Source organism: Pantherophis guttatus, chromosome 7, assembly GCF_059756535.1.
Source record: "Pantherophis guttatus breed Tessera chromosome 7, ASM5975653v1, whole genome shotgun sequence".
Taxonomy (NCBI): Eukaryota; Metazoa; Chordata; class Lepidosauria; order Squamata; family Colubridae; genus Pantherophis; species Pantherophis guttatus.
Genome location: NC_142069.1, coordinates 56,430,075 through 56,450,710, shown reverse-complemented (window position 1 = coordinate 56,450,710; position 20,636 = coordinate 56,430,075). Strand labels below are relative to the sequence as shown.

The window sequence follows — 20,636 nt, the reverse complement described above, 5'->3', positions numbered from 1 at the left end:
TCCACCAGTTCAGGGAGTGGAGAACTTTTGGAGGCACCCTGACTCTTGTTGTGGAGTGACTGATACCTGCTCGTTGGCTTGGTAGGAGGAACCATTGTAAGGTCTGGGAATGTAACCTTGCCCAAGGAACGATGGCCAGACATGAAATCATTTTCCCTAGCAACTGGGGCAATACTGCGAGGGAGACAGAGCTGGCTGACCTGACCCAATGTATCAAGGCCCATATGCTGACTAGACGTTCTGGTGATAGAAAGACCTGGCAACTGACTGTGTCTATCCGGGCACCTAAATGAAGAATAGAATGGGATGGAATTAACTGGCTCTTTTCTAGATTTACTGAAAACCCGTGAAGTTGCAGAGCCTGAATAGTCTCTGACAAATCCTGTCTCGCCTGCCTGATGGATGAGGATTGAATCAAAATATCGTCTAGGTAACATTGAAGCCTGATTGGGCGAGCCCGCAGATGGGCTACCACCACGTCCAGGAGCTTTGTGAACGTCCTGGGGGCAGAGGACAGGCCGAATGGAAGGGCCCTGTATTGGAAGTGTTGCCCTGCGTAACAGAATCTGAGATATTTCCTGTGTGAAATCCGAATTGGTATGTGCAGGTAGGCTTCCTTTAGATCTATGGATGTAAGCAGATCCCCCTGTCTGATGCAATTTAGAATAGAGGTATTTGATGTGTTTGTTGAGTCTTTTTAGATCTAGTATTCCCCTGCAACCCCCCGATTTCTTGGGAACCAGAAAGAGGATCGAATAGAAACCGAGACCCTTCTGCGAGACAGGCACCGGTTCTATTGCCTGGATGGAAAGTAGATGAAGGATCTCGGCTTCCATCAGAGACCTTTTGGTGGCATCTCTGGGAAGAGTGCAAGAGATGAATCTCATTGGAGGGAGGGATGAAAACTCCAATGTGAGACCGAGCCGGACTGTTTGCAGAGCCCAGGCGTCGGTTGTGATGAGCTCCTATTGGGCTGAGAACCTCATGAGGCGGCCTCCAATGGGAATGTGTGACTGGGAGTCATTTGGACCTGCGGTAAGGTCTACCGCCGGCCAATCGAAAGGGTCTCCTAGACTGGGATTGTCTAGACCTGTCCCTGAACTGAGCCCTATCCTGGGATCGGTCTGAAGTTGGGGGGGTAAGTCCCCTGATAGGTTGGGGCGGAGTAACCGCCCTCCGCCCCATGAAAGGACTGCCTGCGATAATATGGAGAGTATCTCCTGTCTGTCCTCCTGTGAGACAGGGGAAGTACCTTCCTTTTATCCTTGGTCTCTACCAAAATGGGATCTAAAACCTCACCAAAAAGATTATTGCCCTGAAAAGGAGCAGACACCAATTTCCATTTGGATTTCATATCGGCTTGCCAATGGCGAAGCCATAATAATCGCCTGGAAGTCACGTTAGATGCCAGGGCCCTGGAAGCGAACTTAGCTGAATTAAGGGTTGCATCAGCAGAGTATTCTGCTGCAGCAATTAATTTGTTGATGTCCTGGTGTAATCTGACATCTCCGGGGGAGCCCTTGCCTGCATTTGACGCAGCCACAAGAGGGAGGTTCTATTAAAGAAGGAAGCTGCCGTGGTTGATCTGATCGCCCAGGCAGCTGCTTGATGTGTCTTACAAACTGACATCTCAGCTTTCCTATCCTCGGTCTTCAGCCCTTCTGCAGAGTTTGAGGGGAGAATATTGGAAGATGCTAGATTGGCAAAGGGAGTATCTATTGTAGGCAACTTAAGCATGTCCTCTACCTCCTGTTCTACAGTGTACATCTTTTTGTCTAATCCGCTGGGATTAGACAAGGATCCAGGTTGAAGCCATTGCTTCTTGATAATGTCTATGAATAATCTGGGAGAAGGAACAGCGTCCTGGGTAGTGACCGGTTCTGTAAATAATCAAGCATGGGGATCCTGCTCCGCCGAACGGTCAGATGCCCCAGCCACAACCCCTAGATTGGCAGTGGTTTTGGCCTTGTATAACAAGGTCTTGAACATGCTAGGGTTGAAAAGGCCAATGAAGGCTGGTTTGTCTGGAGATCAGCCTTCATCTTCAGAAAGATCATGATCTGCGAATTCTTCCTCCTCCCCAGTATAAGACCATTCACTGCCCTGAGAATCATGGGGTGAGTGGAGGGCCCGGGAATAAACCCTATCCTGGTGGGCCTGGTGTACATTGGGAGTGGTACCAGCTGAGGCGGGAGCAGGAATGCCCCTCCTAAGCAGGGCAGAGTCTATGCCCTGGGCAATGGTCTGAGCTAACATCTGGCAGAGTTCCTGAGAAAGAACAGGGGCCTGGTTTACCTCAGGGCGGAGCCCCGCCGCTGTAGGGGTGAAAGTAGCTGAGGGAGCTGACCTCCTAGGTACTGGAATGACTCCCTGATCAGATGAGCCCTGTTCTGATATGGGAATAACCTCCTCAGCACTCTCAATTAATTCAGTTGGAGGATCTGTGGTAATATCTGGAGACCAATTCAATCTATCTTCGTTTGAAGCAGAAGGAGGTGTATCCTGAATTGGAGGGATATTAGGCTCCAATAATATTAGATATTAGAACAATGACAAGGCCTAGGCCTGAGGAGGCTTCTGCCTGCTTTTTTTGCCTTTGCAAATTGTTTCTCTAAGGCTTTTTGCCTTCTTTCTGCATCCTTATCAACAGCTGTGGAAGAAGAGGCCTTGGATCTGGTGGAAGGCCCAGGCTGAGGCCCCATTGCTTTACTGTGATCTGAAGACTTAGCTCTCTTAGAAGCAGAAGAATGGGATGCAGTACTTTTGGAGTGATAGGAGCTGCGATCCGCCATCTTGGAATGACAAGAAAAAAAGGCAATTCAATCAGAAGAGCTTACTAGGACAATGATTATAATAATGATATTATTCCTCACTCCAGTATTGGTAAATATGGCGCCAAACTGATACAATAGTGTGTAAGCGCAATTTTCCACTGCTGCTAGGTATTAGGCATGAGACTGATCAATGACCAGCTCTAATAACGCTATGAGAGAAAGGCAGCAGTAATCAATGGTGCGGGACAGACACAACAATCCCCAAACCACAAATGGCAATAGCAGTAAATCTCCTTGCTGTTTCCGATAAAGAAAAACTGCTAATTAGCGATCCCATGATAGTTTCTGAGGCATTTGAGGCTTTTTGCTACGTTTCTGAGCTGTTAGGAGCCTAATTTGCCTTTAAAAGGATTGCCTCGGTTGTGCTGTTAATGGCGGCAATTAGGAACGGCACCTGAGGCAAGAGATTAGCTCCGGAGCTAATTAGTTCCACGGAGCTCCTGGCAGTGGGAAACACTTCAGCTGTTAGTGTTAAGTTTTAAGAGAAAAGGGAGAAAGACGGTTTCTTCTGTGGCTGGCAGAATATTTTAAAGAATTTTAAAGAAATTTTCTAAGACGGAGAAATTAAAGCAAGTCTCTTTAGGCTGACTGAGTTGAAACACTGAAGCCTCATGGGAGAAAGAGGCATGGCTAGGCAAATTCAACTCAGTCTCTTGCCAACCAAGCTAAACTTGAACCCATTGCTTGGACTCTCCAAGCAGCGCACAGGAGATTAACATTTTTCCCCTTGATCATCCTTCTCATACAAAGGTGTTGACAAGATCTGTAGGTACAATGCACATACTATCTTACTTAGTTTGTGGTGGTCTCAGCTCCATTAGTATATAATACTATAACAGAAACATCAAGGAAGCAATATGTTAACTCCTTCTTTATGAATCTGAAAGTTGCCAAGTTTAAAAAACACTAACCCTCTGGACTAATGAGTTAAAGAGCTGCCTCTAGACATTCATTTTAAAAGATTTTTAGAAACCTGCAGTTGAAAGTTCTTCATGTTTCCTTACCCTGAAGACCCAAACTGGTTTTCAGGGTAAGGAAATCCCAAACTGATTGCCCTTTTAACATTTCTCTTGACACTTCTCCAAAATGCACCCCCAAGAAGCCACATCTCTCTCCCTCCCTCCCTCTCTCTCTCTCTTTTACACACACACACACACACACACACACAAAATTTAAGCAAATTCCCTTTCTTGGAGCCTTTAGAATCGTAGGCTAGAAGGTACCTTGGAGGTCTTCTAGTTCAACTTTCTGCTCAAGGCAAAAGACCCAGAATGGGTCTCCCTCCCCGCTGTTAGCCTTATCTTCTCAGGCCAGGTGAGGAGTGGCTTGGAGGGGAGGAAAGAAGGGCCGGGCACAGGCATGCTATTCAGCTGGTTCGCCAAACTGCACAAAAAGTTAGCTACTGGTTCAACTGAATCAGTGCGAACTAGCTGAATCCCACCACTGATTAAAACTCTCCTGTTACAAAATAAAACAAAAGTCTTCTATATTCTAAGAAATTTGCATAAAACAATATTGTTGTGGCCTGTCAGCCACCAGCCCCTCCAGCAGCTGCATCAGATGAGGAGGAGGCATGGGAGTCAGGGCCAGCATCAGGCAATCAGAGAGCTCTAGGAAAAGGGAATGGAGCTGTCAGAGATAGAGACAGAGCCTGAGCCATCCATCAGTCCTCAGATGGAGAGTCAACAGCTCGCAGGTCTGGAGGTGGCTGATGAGGAAGAGGAGGAACAGCTGGGCCCAGTGCCTGATGCACGGATGCACAGAAGGCAGAGAAGAGGACAGCAACGTGAATCTATGGGATGGTCCTTGGAATGGAAGAGCCACTGCTGCTAGCGAAGCCCCACCCTAGTTCTGGGGATAAAAGGCAGGGGGCAGAGATGAATAGATATCACAGACATCTATTCATCTCCCTGCCAGTCAGCCACTGATAGCCTGCACTTCCTAATCCTGTCTGGAAATTATCAGAATTCTTCTTGGAATATACAGCAACTTCTCAGCATGTGTGTGTGTGCCTCTGTTGCTGGAAGAAAGCGAGCACACTTTCCAGGACTTTCTTTGCAAGTGTGGGAAGAGAGAGAGAGAGACTCCTGGTGTATTGGGGCTATTTCAGGGGGAAAGGGAATGAGCATCACTTTCCACAAGACTTAGAGACTTTGTAGCCTGCTGTGAGAGAGCGATTGCTGGTGCTCGTAATAAAGGGAACATTTCGTTAAATACAAAGGGCTTGTAGTGTTTGGGAGCCGGGTCAGAACAAATATTTTTAAAAATTATTTATATCCTGCCTTTATTATTTTTATAAATAATAATAAATAATAAATAAGGTGGCAAACACCAACATATATTCCTTCCTCTTATTTTTCCCACAACAACACTGTGAGAATGACTGGGCTGAGAGACAGTGACTGGTCCAAACTTAATCAACTGGCTCTCATGTTCTATCTTGGTCAGACTTTTGTAAAAATTCTAAGAGTTACATCCCAGCATCTAGAACAGTATTTCTCAATCTCAGCAGTTTTAAGATATGAGACTTCAATTTCCACAATTCTCCAGACAACATAGTTGAGGTCTACACAACTTAAAGTTGCTGGGATTGAGAAACACTGGTCCAGAGCATGAAAGGTTAAGGAAGTTTGTTTAAAACCATTAAAAAAACCTTGGGAGCCTGGTGGCTCAGCAGACTAAAAGCATTGTGATTAACACCAGCTGTCTGCAATTACTGTAAGTTCGAATCTCACCAGGCTCAAGGTTGACTCAGCCTTCCATCCTTTCTAAGGTAGGTAAAATGAGGACCCAGTTTGTGGGGGCAATAAGCTGACTTTGCATAAATATATAAAAGTATGAAGGCTATAGCTTAATGCATTGTAAGCCGCCCTGAGTCTCCGGAGAAGGGTGGCATATAAATCAAATTTTAAAAAAATAAAATAAAAATTATTGTCAACCCTGAAGCTAACCTGGCTATGGTCGTTTTCTTTTCTGTAGCTTTTTCTATGGGGATTTTTCTTCACATGGCTTCAGGCTTGACACAGCCTGAAGCAGAGGGGGATGTAAAGATAATTGGGGTTTGTAGCCAAAACAAAATAGTTCTCTGATGAGCCAAGGACATTCCAAATGCTGGTTGGCCAGAGGAGGAGGAGAAAAGTAACCAGGCAACCAGCCAGCACTCAGATTGGACAGTGTGACTTATTGTTTGGGAGAACAAGAAACTTTCACTTTTTAATGAGGTGGAAAATGCAGGAACTTTCAGAGTTGGTTTTCCACCAGTCATGCCAAGATGATATCTCCAAATAAAGCTGTTCTTCGAGGAATCTACCTGCCTCAGAGTTCTGTTTGCTATGGGTGTATTACTTGGAACCTTGATATTAAACCAATTCTCCTCCAAAATTCTCTGCTCCAACTGGAGCTGCCCTCTGGGGTCCTGAGTCCAGCTGCTGCCCTGGTTTACCCAGGCAGCAGAAAGACTCAGGGAAGAAGGCAGAATGGAGGGCTACTGGGGTGGCTTCCTGGAGAGCCTGCAAACTCCCTAGGGGACCCAGTGGATGGTGGAAGTGGCAGCGGAGATCGTCCAGCAGATGGGCACCTGGCTGAAGACCTATACCGAATGGCCAGCCACTGGGGACCTGTACCGGGCATAGGAAGACTTCAGGTGCCGAGGTTCATTCCAAGGGCTGGTGAGTGACTCCCAGTGATGACGACAAGGGAGCTGGTGACCACTGCCATCCAGAGGAGAGCTGGGGCCTGTGTTCTGTCCCTGTACCACGCACACACTCAACCAGCCAGCTGAGGGTTAAATAAACTCTTCAAACACTCAACGTCAGTGATAAGGAACTTGGCAGCAACTCCATGGCTGCCTGTCAAAAACTTTTACTCCGATAACACAGACAAAAATACACACAGTTTGAATAGTCCAGTTTGTAATTAAATCCACAGCAAATAGGTGTTGTGTCCGAAGGTGAAAAGTGCCTCGCCAGAGATTAGCACCCCGCCGCAGGGAGGCGGAGCCGGTAAGATGGTTCCGCCCCAGGCGCCTGATGGAACCTGATAGGTTCCAGATGGAGCTTGGGCCATTTCCTGAGGCTCTGGCACACGCCTCAGCTGGAGACCTAGTGGCCGCCTGGGATAGGGCGGCCGCTGGAGCTCTGGACCGGGTCGTGCCTTTATGGCCTCTGACCCGGCGCCAATCTCATTTGGCTCCTTGGTTTACTGGGGAGCTAAGGGAGTTGAAGTACCGGAAAAGACACCTAGAGAGTAGTTGGAGGGCCAGTCTTTCAGAATCGGACCGGACACTGGTAAGATCTCATATTAGGAATTACCTAGTGGCGATAAAAGCAGCGAAATGTAGCTATTTTGCTGCTCTTATTGCATCATCAGATAACCGCCTGGCCGTCCTGTTTAGGGTGACCCGCTCCCTGCTCCACCAGAAAGCGCGGGAGGACCCCTTGGAGGGTAGAGCCGAGGATTTTGTTCAGTATCTGTATGACAAAATCACTCAGATCCGGGAAGATTTGGACTCCGACTGGGTAGTCTCAGGGGGGAGGGACTGGGGCAGGTCTTGAGAATGTTATCTGGGATGAGTTTGATCCTGTGACCCCTGAGGACGTGGCCAGGATTCTGGGTAGACTGAACGCGACCACTTGTTTATTGGACCCGTGCCCCTCCTGGTTAGTGCTGGCTTCCCGGGAGGTGACGCGAGGCTGGCTCCAGGGGATTATAAATGCTTCGTTGGGTGAGGGTGACTTCCCCGCCGCCTTGAAAGAGGCGGTGGTGAGGTCTCTCCTCAAGAAGCCTTCCCTGGACCCAGCAGTGTTGGCTAATTATTGTCCGGTCTCCAACCTTGGTTTTGTGGCGAAGGTTGTTGAGAGTGTGGTTGCGCGACAGCTCCTCCAGTACCTGGATGAAACGATGTATCTGGATCCGTTCCAGTCGGGCTTCAGGCCTGGGTACAGCATGGAAACGGCATTGGTCGCGTTGGTTGATGATCTCTGGAGGGCTTGGGACAGGGGCTGCTCCTCTGTCCTGGTCCTATTAGTTCTCTCAGCGGCTTTTGATACCATCGACCATGGTATCATGCTGCACCGGCTGGAAGAGTTAGGGGTGGGGGGCACTGTTCTATGGTGGTTCTCCTCCTTTCTCTCTGACCGGTTGCAGTCTGTGTTGGCAGGGGGGCAGAGGTCGTCCCCAAGGCCCCTCGTATGTGGGGTGCCACAAGGGTCGGTCCTCTCGCCCCTTCTGTTCAACATTTATGTAAAGCTGCTGGGCAAGATCATCCGTGGTTTCGGGGTGAAGTTCAATCAGTATGCTGATGATACTCAGTTGTACATCTCCACCCCAGACCACCCCAACGATGCCCTTGAAGTGATGTCCCGGTGTCTGGAGGCCGTGCGGATCTGGATGGGGAGGAACAGGCTCAGGCTCAACTCATTCAAGACCGAGTGGCTGTGGTTTCCGACGTCCCGATATAGTCAGTTGATGCCATCGCTGACTATTGGGGGCGAATCGCTGGCCCCCACGGAGAGGGCTCGCAACTTGGGTGTCCTCCTGGATTCACGGCTGTCTTTAGAAGAGCACTTGACGGCCGTGACCAGGAGGATTTTTCATCAGGTTCGCCTGATCCGCCAGTTGCGTCCCTTTCTGGATCGGGACTCCCTACAGTCACTCATGCCCTCATCACCTCCCGCCTGGACTATTGTAATGCTCTCTACATGGGGCTCCCCTTGAGGAGCACGTGGAGGCTCCAACTGGCACAGAGTGTGGCCGCGCGGGTGGTTATGGGAGCAACATGGCGCTCCCGTGTAACACCTCTCCTGCGCGAGCTGCACTGGCTCCCGGTGGTCTTCCGTGTGCGCTTCAAGGTTTTGGTTACCACCTTTAAAGCGCTCCATGGCTTAGGACCTGGTTATTTACGGGACCGCCTACTACCACTACTCTCTCATAGAGAGGGTCTCCTCCGGGTGCTGTCAGCCAAGCAGTGTCGACTGGTTGCCCCCAGGGGGAGGGCCTTCTCTGTGGGGGCACCCACTATCTGGAACGAGCTCCCCCCGGAGATACGGAGGATCCCGGATCTGCGCACCTTCCGCCGTGCTCTTAAGACCCTCTTATTCCAGCAAGGAATTTTTCTCCCCTTTTTAAAATTTTAAATTGAAATTTTAATTGGTTTTAAATTTATTGGGATTTTAATTGTCGTGGGCCAATATTATTTAATTTGGTTTTAAATTGTTTTAACTTTTGTATTTCTGTATTTTATCTTGTGCCTGTTCACCGCCCTGAGTCCTTCGGGAATAGGGCGGTATACAAATTTAATAAAACCTAAAACCTAAAACCTAACATAATGATAGAACAATAGCTGAGGAGTTATGTCAATTACCAACAAACTTGCTACCTTTTGCTGAGGTGGTATACAACAATGCAGTGCACAGTAGCACTGGGCTAACCTCCTTCAAAATCACCACAGGCATGGATTTCATCCCCATGCCTGAGCACCCCAAGGAGCCACCCTCCTCCATGACCTTAACCGAATGGATGGAGTCACTGAAGAAAGCATGGGAAAACTTGAAACAAACCTTTCAGGAAGCCACGAAAACACAAAAAGTGCAAGCCAATAAGCATTAGTCCCACCAATTGCCCTTTTAAATAGGGGTCAAGGTTTACCTCTCCACCAAGTGTTTAAGTTTAAAGCTGCCCTGTAAAGAACTAGGACCAAAATTTATAGGACCTTTCCCCATCGTGAAGATTATTAACTCGGACTTCTGGTTTGCTTTTCGTAGCCGCCAGACGGTCCCTTGGGACCGCCAGCCCCTTCGCCTGTAAAGAGCCGCCTTTACAACGGAAAAGGCTCGAAAAACTCCATTTCCAGGAGGAAATGTGAGATAGAGCAGGTGAGTGTAGGTAGAGCTCTCCGCGTAGTCCCCAGAGTTTTTTTTTTTACTCTTGGGGGCGAGCGGATGCGGCTCCCTATAGCACTTGCCGTTTGCTCTGGGCGTTGGGAGACCTCTGCTTTTTTGCAGAGCAAGGCTACGAAAACGAGCCTTTCAAGATAACTAACAGATTAACTAAAGAGGATGAGATCTGGATCTGGACCTGTGACCCTAAATTGCAAGTATTTATACTTCTTTTACAAAGGAAAGTAAAAAAGAGTTTTTAAAATGGCGACTGCCGAAATTTGAGCTGGGAAGCTGAAAAGGGAAAGTCCTTCTGTTTCTTATTAAGCCACAAAGTAGCGGAATAAATGCTCTTGGCTACAATTGAAGAAAAAGCTCCACTTTTGTGTTTTCTCTTTTCTGGAGATTTGATTTGATTTTGATCTCGTTGGAAAGAAGCTTTGCTTTTTAAAAAGTTTGCCTGTGTGGAAATATGGCGTTTAGGCTTCCAAAGCTGGATAAACAAGCGGGGGGGGGATTCCCCCATCCACAAACTATATGAACAAGTTCTTAACCTACAGTCTCAGAAAACTGATTTTAATATAATTGAATTTCTTCTGGAGGAGATTGTAAGAAGGGATGAGATTATGAATCAGAACTTTGAGAAATTTAAGCAGGAAACTAAAGAAAAGATTATAAAAATGGCTAATGGTTTCTCAGAATTTTTGATCAGGTTGGATACAAATATTAATCTATTAGAGTCTAAAATGGAGGAAATTGAGGATAATTTGGAAAATAAAATAGAAAAAATTGAAAATGATTTGATAAACATCCAAGACAATAGTTTAGAAGAAAAACCTAAAATGGAAGCTGATTGTAATGTAGAAAATATACAACAACATATTGAAAAGGAAGTTTTAAAGATGCAATATAATTTTACTGAATATGCGATCAGACTGAGAGGATTACAGGAAAATAACAGAGATGACCTAAGAAAAATATCTTCTGAAGTTCTGGCTGGGATTTTAAAGGTTCATCCTGAGGAGGTATTTTGTAGGATTGATAGAGTTTATAGAATAAACTCCTGGATTGCAAAGCAGAGGCAATTGCCTAGAGATGTGGTGATTTATTTTACAGATAAAGAAATAAGGAATAATATTGTGCAGAAATCTTTTAAGTCTACTTTGCAATTGTTTGGAAGAAAGATTTGGATTTATAAAGAACTCCCGCCTAAGATGTTATTGGAAAGAAAGAAATTTGGTTTTCTGGTGGCTGAGCTTAAAAAAAGAAAAATTTTATTCAGATGGAATGCTCCAGTTGGTATAATATTGAGATATCAAGGAGAAAGATATCAATTAAATACTGTTGAAAAAGCGGAAGAATTTTATCAAAAATTTTTAAAAATGAACTTAACATCTTTATGCACAACACAAGACAAGCAGAAGGAGTTAGAAATAAAGGAAAAATATCGAGTTACAGAGGCCTTGGTAGATGAATTGCCTTTGGATTCTTCAGACACCTCAGCTGGATTATTTATAAATAAGAGAGAAGTGGTATCGGATTCTAACGTGACGACTCACCAAGCTACAGACAACCATGGAAATCAATTAATTGATACACAACTTACAGAAAAAAAATATGAGTCACAAAAGCAAAACCAACAAGATCAAGTTATAAAGCAGAATGAAAACCGATCAGTTGATACACAACTTGCAGAAAGCAAATTAGGATGGAGATCAAACCCACAAAAAGAAAGGAAAAAAAGAAATAGGTCTCACAAAAATAAAAATTTCTAAATTAAGCAACAGCGAAGCCAGTTATTTTTTTAAAAAAAAAATATATGACTGAATATATGAAAAGATGGTTGAGGCGAAGTATTGGTTAATATCATCCTGAGGAGAGTGACAGACCTCTGCAATGCCGTAATTTTGGGATGTGAAAAGGGCCTTAAATTGTTGGATTGGAATTATCTATTTTTGGGTTTTCTTTTTTTTTCATTGGTCAACGTATTATACTTATGCTGAGCTATAAGGCAAGAGAGTTATGCTGGGGCATGCAGAAGATCTGGCTGTTACCCCATTATGAGAATGGGAATTAATAATCCTGAAGAAAGCCACTATTACAGATATTATATGGATTACAATTATAAAGTCACTCGGGTGGTTGTTTTCTTTTTTCTTATATATATATATATATACGAAGATATTCATTATTGATGGGGGCAGATGATAACTGAGGATTTTGAATATTCTGTTGCAATTGGGATGTTATGTTACCCTAATTCGGATGATGGAGTCAGCAATCCAGTGGAAAGATATTAAAGAAGATATTGTATGGATTATAAATTTAAAGTTATTGATTTTGTTTATATAAGGGAATATTTTTTAGTAGGATGGGCAGAAGAACAAAGATTTTAAGAATTGTTGTGTATGGTAATTTTGTAGGAAAGTGGGTGGAGATAGGTTAGTGATTTGATTATACAGATTAAGAAAAGGGATGCTTAAGAGATATATTTATGGGAGTGGAGGAAATGGATAGTGTAGAACAAATGTAAAACTAGAATATATGGCGAAGGCTGCTTTGAAATATCATATTAATATACACAAAAGATTAAATGTTAAAGTAGGATTTATTATATAGTTTTGAAGTGGAAGGTTATTTTGAAATGTTATATTAATAAACAGACATAAGTATGGGGGAGGAGAAAAAAATGGCAGATTATCGATAAATTGGGAGTTATAATAATATTACTGTGTTAAATCAGAAGTTATTACATAGTGTTATAATGGAATGTTATTTTGAAGTGTATGGTAAGAGGGGGAAGTAATAATATTAATAATATCACTAGGAGTAAGGGTCAGTATTTGGAGGAGGAAGTAAGGGGATGGTAAAATATTATATAATCTGTTATGTATTAGGTTTTTATTTTGAAGAAGTCATAGGGGGGAGGGGGGAGGGGGTGGTGAGGGGGGGTTAGGGAGGAGGGGGGAAAAAGGGGGAAAATTTGTAATTGAAAACTTTTTCAATTAAAAAAAAAGATTATTAACTCTATCATGGTGGAGCTGAAACTCCCCCACCTATTAGGGAAAGTGCATCCGGTTTTCCACAGAAGGCTGAAACCATCTTTTGCTGCCTCATAGTTGCCATGAACTCTGAAAGGGGGAAGGGAGGGAGAAGTAGATAAACTGGCTAACAGTCAAAACAAAAAGTTTTCTTGTGGGAACCCAGTTCACCCTAACAGGTGGCAGTTGAAGGAAGAGAGGAGTGACCAAGCACCCTGCCAGCTACTTTCATTGGACAATGTGACTCGTAACATCTGGAGACCATTTGTTCTTTTAATTAGGCTAAAACCGCAGGAACCTTTAGAGTTGGTTTTCACTGGCTGTGCAGATATGATGTAACCAATAAACAAGTTCTTTGAGGAATCTACCTGCCTTGGAGTTCTGCTTTTGGCAGAACACTGACACTCTGGTTTTCCTACACAAATGCTTGCCCAGTTAAGTAATACCTTCCCCTTCTCCCCAGCCTTGGGTGATCACATTGTCAAATTATGAGCTGTTCTTTTGTTATGGGAACAGTCCATCTCTTTCTTAAGCACCTGCAGCAGTGACCTTGATGGCTCCCATGCTCTCATGATCTCTGCATACATTCTCCACATTCCATTTCCCCTTTCCCTCCCCCCAGTTCATTGGCAAATTGAAAAGCATCAAGGTTTGAAAGAAGCAAAATGGTTCAATCTTGACATGCTGGCCCCCTGAAGGAAAAGGGCACCTGGAAAATATTAAACATAGATTAATTATTGTTGCTTGGATGGTCTTAGCCTTTACTAATTTCTTTGGTCGTTCGAGGTATTTTGCGTGGAACCTTTCTACTAACTTGTCTATGCTAACATTTTGGGCACCTATCCACTCAGCATTGGCTGAGGGATATCCTTTCCACTGCACTAAGTATTGTAATTTATTTTTATTTTTATTTTTATTTATTTTATTTTATTTTTATTTATTTTTATATGCCGCCCTTCTCCGGAGACTCAGGGCGGCTTACAATGCGTTAAGCAATAGGCTTCATACTTTTGTATATTTTATACAAGGTCAGCTTATTGCCCCCACAAACCGGGTCCTCATTTTCCCCTTGAAATATCTTGAGTCCAGTATCCTCTTTATCTAATAGTGTTTCCTCCCTCCCATCTCGGGAGGTGGAGATTTCTCCTCAACTGGCCTTAGCTTGGAGCCTTGGAAGGGCTTCAGTAAGCTACGGTGGAACACTGGGTGGAGTTATCTGAGTACCTTAAGTAACTAATTCCACTGTAACAGGGTTTATGACTCAAACAATTGGGAATGGACCTATGTACTTGGCACCCAGTTTTTTACAAGGTTGGTTCAGCTTTAAGAATTTAGTAGACAAGTAAACTTTCTTCTGAGGGACTCTTTTCTGATCTGCCTGTCTCTTTTGTGACTCCCTGGTTTTATTCAGGGCTTTCTGCACATTTCCCCAAGCAGCTTTCAGGATATCCATCCATTCAGTTATTGTTACTGAGGGAGGAAATTCCCTCAGAAATGCTGGCATTGGTACAAATTCAACCCCTGTGGTTACTTTGAAAGGGATGAATCGAGTGCTACTATGACCAAGTTATTATCAGTTCTACGAAAGATAGGAGCTCCGTCCACTTGGTTTGCTGATAGTTTACATAGCAATGTAGATATTGCTCCACTATTGTGTTAATTTGTTCTGCCACCCCATTGGTCCTTGGATGGAACCCTGAACTAAGTCCCTGAGCTGACCCTATTTGCTTTAGGAACTCCTGCCAGAACTTTGTTGTAAACTGCACCCCACCCTTCCGGTCTGAAATGATGTGCCTTGGGACTCCATGCAGCCAGTAGACGTGCTGCACAAACATTTTGGCCAAATTCCAGACTTTGGGAAGCTTTGGGTGAGTGTTGAAGTGTGCTTGTTTTGAAGTCAACCACAATCCAAATTATGGTGCTTCCATTACTCTCTGGCAATTCCACTATGAAATCCATGGCAATTTTCTCCCATAGTCTGCTAGGGTTGGCCACTGGCTGCAGTGACCCAGGAGTCTTCCCTGGCAATCGTTTCATAGATGCACACACTGGATAACTGGTTACATTGTTCTGTATGTCTTACTTCATCTTAAGCCACGAGAATTGTCTTTTGACCAAGTGAAGAGTTTTTACAAGCCGAAAGTGTCCAGCCGGCTTTACGTTGTGGCTCCTTTGTAGGATTTGGGTCCTCTGGCTGACTGGAACATACAGCTTGTCTCTCTTCCATGCCAGGTCTTCCTCATCATTAGATCAGCTTTGTGATTTTTGAGCCATTCATCTTCCTTCAGGGCTTCTTTTAGCTGTTGGATCAGTGTGCTGTCGGCTGGCTGAGGAGTACGTTTTCCCGAAAATAGAACATGTCCCGAAAATAAGGCCAAGCCTGATTTTTGGGGTGGGCCTAAATATACGCCCTCCCCGAAAATACCCCCTCTCTCACACACACACGCACACACAGGTCCCTCACTCCCCCAACCCTCCCAAGGCAGCCACATCCCTGCGAACTCCTGCGTCCCCTGCCCCTTTTGCCACCCGCAGCACCAACAGTAGACCGCGAGTGCCTGCTCCTGCTCCTGTGCCATGGTGGCGGCCTGCCCACTGAGCCCCAGTGCCCAGGCGCCGCATGCTCATACCCTGTGCTACTGAGTGCCCGCCAGAGCAGCCCCAGTGCAAGCATCACCGCCCCGAGGCTTCTTTGGCAGGGCGGCCACCGGCAGCAGAGAAGCTTCCATGCATGGTGGGCAGTTGCAGAGGACTACAACAGCAGACCTGGTGCATCTCACCAAACTTGGTTTTCCATGGAGCTCCGGGAAATGAAACGTCGGAAAAGACGCTTAGAGGAGAGTTGGAAGTCCTCCCGATCTGAATCTGACCAAACATAGTTAAGAACCCATATTAGGTCTTATCTAGTGGCGATGGAAGCGGCGAAACGTCATTACTTCACCGCCCTCATTGCATCTGCAGAAAACCGCCCAGCGGCCCTGTTTCGTGTAACCCGCTCCCTCCTCAATCAGGGAGCGAGGGAAGACCCTTTGCAGGGCAGAGCTGAGGATTTTGTACAGTTTCTGCATGATAAAATCGCTCAGATCCGGATCGGATTGGACTCTGACTGGGCAGAATCCAATCCGGAGACTAGGGTGGGTCTTGAGAATAATATCTGGATTGAGATTGACCCTGTTTCTATCAAGGAAGTGGACAGGATTATGGGCAAATTTAGTTCCTCCACTTGCTTATTGGACCCTTGTCCCTCCTGGTTGGTTTCGGCTGCCAGGGAGGTGACTAGAGACTGGATCCAGGCAATTGTCAACGCTTCATTGAGAGAGGGGAACTTCCCCGCCTCTCTTAAGGAGGCAGTGGTTCGACCTCTCCTCAAGAAGCCCTCCCTGGATCCAGACTCACTTAATAACTATCGTCCCATCTCTAACCTTCGCTTCATCGCGAAGGTTGTTGAGACTGTAGTGGTGCAACAGCTCCCACAATTCCTGAAGGAAATGGAATACCTTGACCCGTACCAATCAGGCTTCCGACACGGTCACAGCACGGAAACGGCATTGGTCGCTCTGGTGAATGATCTCTGGCGGGCTCGGGATGGGGGTTGTTCCTCCATCCTGGTCCTACTTGACCTTTCAGTGGCTTTTGATACCATCGACCATGGTATCCTACTGCAGCGACTTGTGGTGTTAGGGGTGGGAGGCACTGTCTTACGGTGGTTTTCCTCCTACCTCTCGGGTCGCTTTCAGTTTGTATGGGCGGGAGGGCAGAGATCCACCCCGAGGCCCCTTAATTGTGGGGTGCCTCAGGGGTCGCTTCTCTCCCCCCTGTTCTTTAACATCTATATGAAGCCACTGGGTGAGATCATTCGTGGCTTTGGGGTGAGATATCATCAATATGCTGATGATACCCAATTATACATCTCTACCCCAGACCACCCCAGAGATGCCCTTTCCGTGATGTCCTGTTGCCTGGAGGAGGTACGGGCCTGGATGGGCAGAAACAGACTCAAACTCAATCCCTCTAAGACTGAGTGGCTGTGGATGCCAGCATCTCGGGTTTCAGAGGCACCATCACTTTTGATAGATGGGGAAAAACTTGCACCCGTTGATAGGGCTCGCAACTTGGGTGTCCTCCTGGATGCTCGGCTGTCTCTAGAAGACCATCTAACGGCCGTGACCAGGGGGACCTTTGCACAGGTTCGCCTGGTGCGCCAGTTGCGCCCTTTCCTGGACCGAGATGACCTCCGCACAGTCACTCATGCCCTGGTTACTTCCCGCTTGGATTACTGCATTTCCCTCTACATGGGCCTGCCCCCGAGATGCACCCAGAGACTCTAGCTGATCCAGAATGCAGCTGCACGGGTTGTTACGGGAGCCCCTCATTACTCCCATATAACACCCCTCCTGCGTGAGCTGCACTGGTTACCAGTGATTCTCCGGGTCCACTTCAAGGTGCTAGTCCTCACCTATAAGGCCCTGCATGACTTAGGTCCGGGATATTTGCATGACCTTCTCCTGCCTGCCTCTCACCGTCCTGTTCGCTCACATAGGGCCGCTCTCCTCAGGGTTCTGATGGCAAGCCAATGTCGCCTTGCTGTGCCCAGGGGTAGGGCGTTCTCTGTGGGTGCTCCCACCCTCTGGAATGAATTACCTACTGAGCTCTGGACAGCTCCTGATCTCCATTCCTTCCGTCGGGACTTGAAGACTTGGCTTTTCAAACAAATAGGCTGACTCTGATTCCGGGTTTTATTAGTTACTATTAATTAATTATTTGGATTAAATTATGATTTTATTGTACTTGTTTCTTAACTTGTGTTCGCCGCCCTGAGTCATTCGGGAGAATGGCGGCATATCAATACATGTAATAAATAATAAATAAATAAATCCCGCAGCTGGGCGTGGGTCTCAGTGGGGATGGCTGAGACGCTGCAGGTGTTGCTGCCGCTACCACCTCCAGAGACCCAGTGGCCCCCTGCAGCCAAGTTCAGCAGTGGGCAAGGAACGTTGGCTGGGCCGGCCGAACTGTGTCTGTCAGGGCTGCTCTCAGCGTGGCTGCTCGGCATCTCACAGCAATCAGAGCGGGAGGAGCAGGGGAGAAGGGGAAGCCTCTGGCGACCATCACCATAGACTGGGAAGCACACTCTGAGAGTGGCTACTGCCCTGGCTGGAGTTTGGAAGCTGCAGAGGCAGAGTTTGGGGGAGAGAAAGAAAGACTTCTGCTGCTTATGCTTTTGGCTGCATGCAAGGAAAGCAGCAGAAGCAGCAGAAGTCTTTCTTTCTCTTCCCCAAACTCTGCCTCTGCGGCTTCCAAACCCCAGCCAGGGCAGTGGCCACTCTGGGAGTGTGCTTCCCACTCTATGGTGACAGCTGGAGTTGGAGCTGGACCCTGCAGGGAGAGGTGGCCCAGGCAGTGGCTTCCGTGTGGGTGCTGGTGGTGGGTGCCGGCAGCATTGGCTAGGAGCATCTCAAGAACCTGGTGCTCACTGGCTTCGCCCACATCGACATGGTGAGGCCTGGGAGGCACGTGAGCAGGGGGTGGGGACAGGCACTGGTGTGGCTTGGTGCCTTCAAGCCTCTCGCACTCTACACACATACCTGCGGGATGGGAGGGGCTTGATGGCTGCATGCGAAGGGGGCCTCTCTCTGCCAGACTCCCGGCTCTGAGTGTGCAGGCCCACCCCAGGGCCTCCTGCACCCCCAAAATAATAAGACCCCCTGATAATAAAGCCAAACTCTTATTTCGGGGTTCAAAAGAAAATAAGACCTTGTCTTATTTTCGGGAAAATACGGTAGCTAACTGCCATCACTCTCACTGAGACCTGCGCTGCCAGCTGCCTGGAGGAAATGATGGAATTAACTATTTCCTCTCAGGTGCTTTTGTATTGGGGCATCCAGCAGAGTGCATTAGCAAAGAATTTTTTTTCCCCCTGGCAAATATCGAAGGGTGAAATTGAACTCATTAAAGTACTGAGACCATTGCACATGCTTAGGAATAACTTCCTTGGAGTTCTCAAGGCTTCTAAGTTCTTTTGGTCAGTCCACACTTCGAACAGAATCTTACTGCCTTCTAGGAATTGCCTCCAAGTCAGCAATGCCCATCGAACGGCATATGTTTCCTTTTCTCATACCGCACATCTTTTGGTGTTGGTCAGCTTACAGGAGGTATAGGCGCAGAGTTACAGTGTCCCCTTCACATTTTTTGTGAGCAAAACGGCCCTCACCACGACATCACTTGCATCAGCTTGTATTACAAATGGCTCTTCTGGGTTCAGGTGCTTAAAGATTGGCTCTGCCGCAAAAAGCCATTTAAGCTTTCCGAAAGCCATTTAGCATTCTATAGTCCAAGTGAGCAGCTGGCTTGGTTTGGGTTTCACTCCCCCTCCACCAGTGGTGAAATCTAAAATTTGTTATTACCGGTTCTGTGGGCATGGCTTGGGGGGGTGGGTAATGTGACTGGATCGGCGTAGCCATTTTTTTTTTTACTTTTAAAACCATTTTTTCTACAACCTCTTCAGCGAAGAGGTTGTTAAAAAATGCTTTCAAAAGGCTCTGACGATCCCAGAGTTGCCTGATTGGCAGAGGCTTTTTTAAAAACCCTATTTTTCTTTTAAATGCCACTGACGAGCCAAGCTGAGTTTTTTAAAAAGCCTCTGCTGATCAGGCAACTCAGCTTGGATCGTCAGAGGCATTTAAAAGAAAAAAAAGGTTTTTTTTCTTTTAAAAGCCTTTGACAATCCCAGCTGAGCTACGCGATCATCAGAGGCTTTTTTTTTACTTTTAAAAGCATTTTTTCCATTGAAGAGGTTGTAGAAAAAATGCTTTTAAAAGTAAAAAAAAAAAGCCTCTGATGATTGTGCGCTCAGCTCAACTGGGCATGGGGGGAGGGGGCAGGGATTTTTGCTACCGGTTCTCCGAACCACCTGCCTCCATCGCTACCGGATCTAGTGATCCGGTCCAAACCAGGAGCATTTCACCCCTGCCCTCCACCCGTTTTTAACAGTTTGTTGATAGACAGGCCTATCTGTGCGAACGAGGGGATGAATTGGCGATAGAATTTGGCAAAGGCCAAGAAGCTCTGCAGTTGCTTTCTCGTCCAGGGGAGGGGACTTCCCACTCTAGAATGGCCTTCACACTTCCATTTCCAACTTCTTACTAGACATGTGGTACCCCAAGTAGTCCAAACTGGTTTTGTGGAAATTGCACTTAGATAGTTTAGCACAGAGCTTAGATTTCAATTGTTTTCTTAGCACCTCCCGCACTAACTTCATGTGGTCTTCCATTGTCTCAATAAATGAGGATGTGGTACAGATACACCAGCACTCCCTTATAGAGATGCTCATGTAATACTTCATTGATTAGTTGCTTGAACATCGTGGGTGCTCCCTGCAGCCTGAAAGGTATCACTCAAAACTAGAAATACCATAAGGTACAATTGAAAGTGGTTTTCCACTCATTGCCCTCTTTTATTCTTACTCAGTAATATGCTTCTCTCAAGTCCAGCTTGGTGAACACCCTTCCCTCTTGGCCAGGCATATCCTTCGTAAGGGGGAGGGAGGTTTTCCACACAGACACCACTACCCTAAGAAAATCCACTCATAATCCCAAAGGCCCATCTTTCTTTTCTTTTAAGAGCACTAGGGCTGCCATGCTAAATTTTGTTGGTTGGATGAAGCCCCTAGGTAGGTTTTATTCATGAAGTTTCTGAGATCCTCTATCTCTCTTGGGGTCATTGAGTACATCTTTGGTTTGGGTAATTTGGCCCCTGGCAGTATCTCAATGGCACAGTCAGTGAGGTGATGGGGAGGGAGTGCATCTGATTCCTGCTTGCTGAAGGCTTCAGCTAGGTCCTTGTATTCCTTTGGGATGAGCGGTCCCTGTTGGCCACCCTCAGTTAAT

The 20,636-nt window shown here is 46.3% G+C and overlaps 1 protein-coding gene across 7 annotated transcripts in view; it reads right to left on the bottom strand.

Annotated features, from left to right (window-relative positions):
• CNTN1 (contactin 1) overlaps positions 1 to 20,636 on the bottom strand; it is a 315,977-nt gene that overhangs the window by 176,093 nt on the left and 119,248 nt on the right. The gene's annotated exons all lie outside the window — the stretch shown is intronic.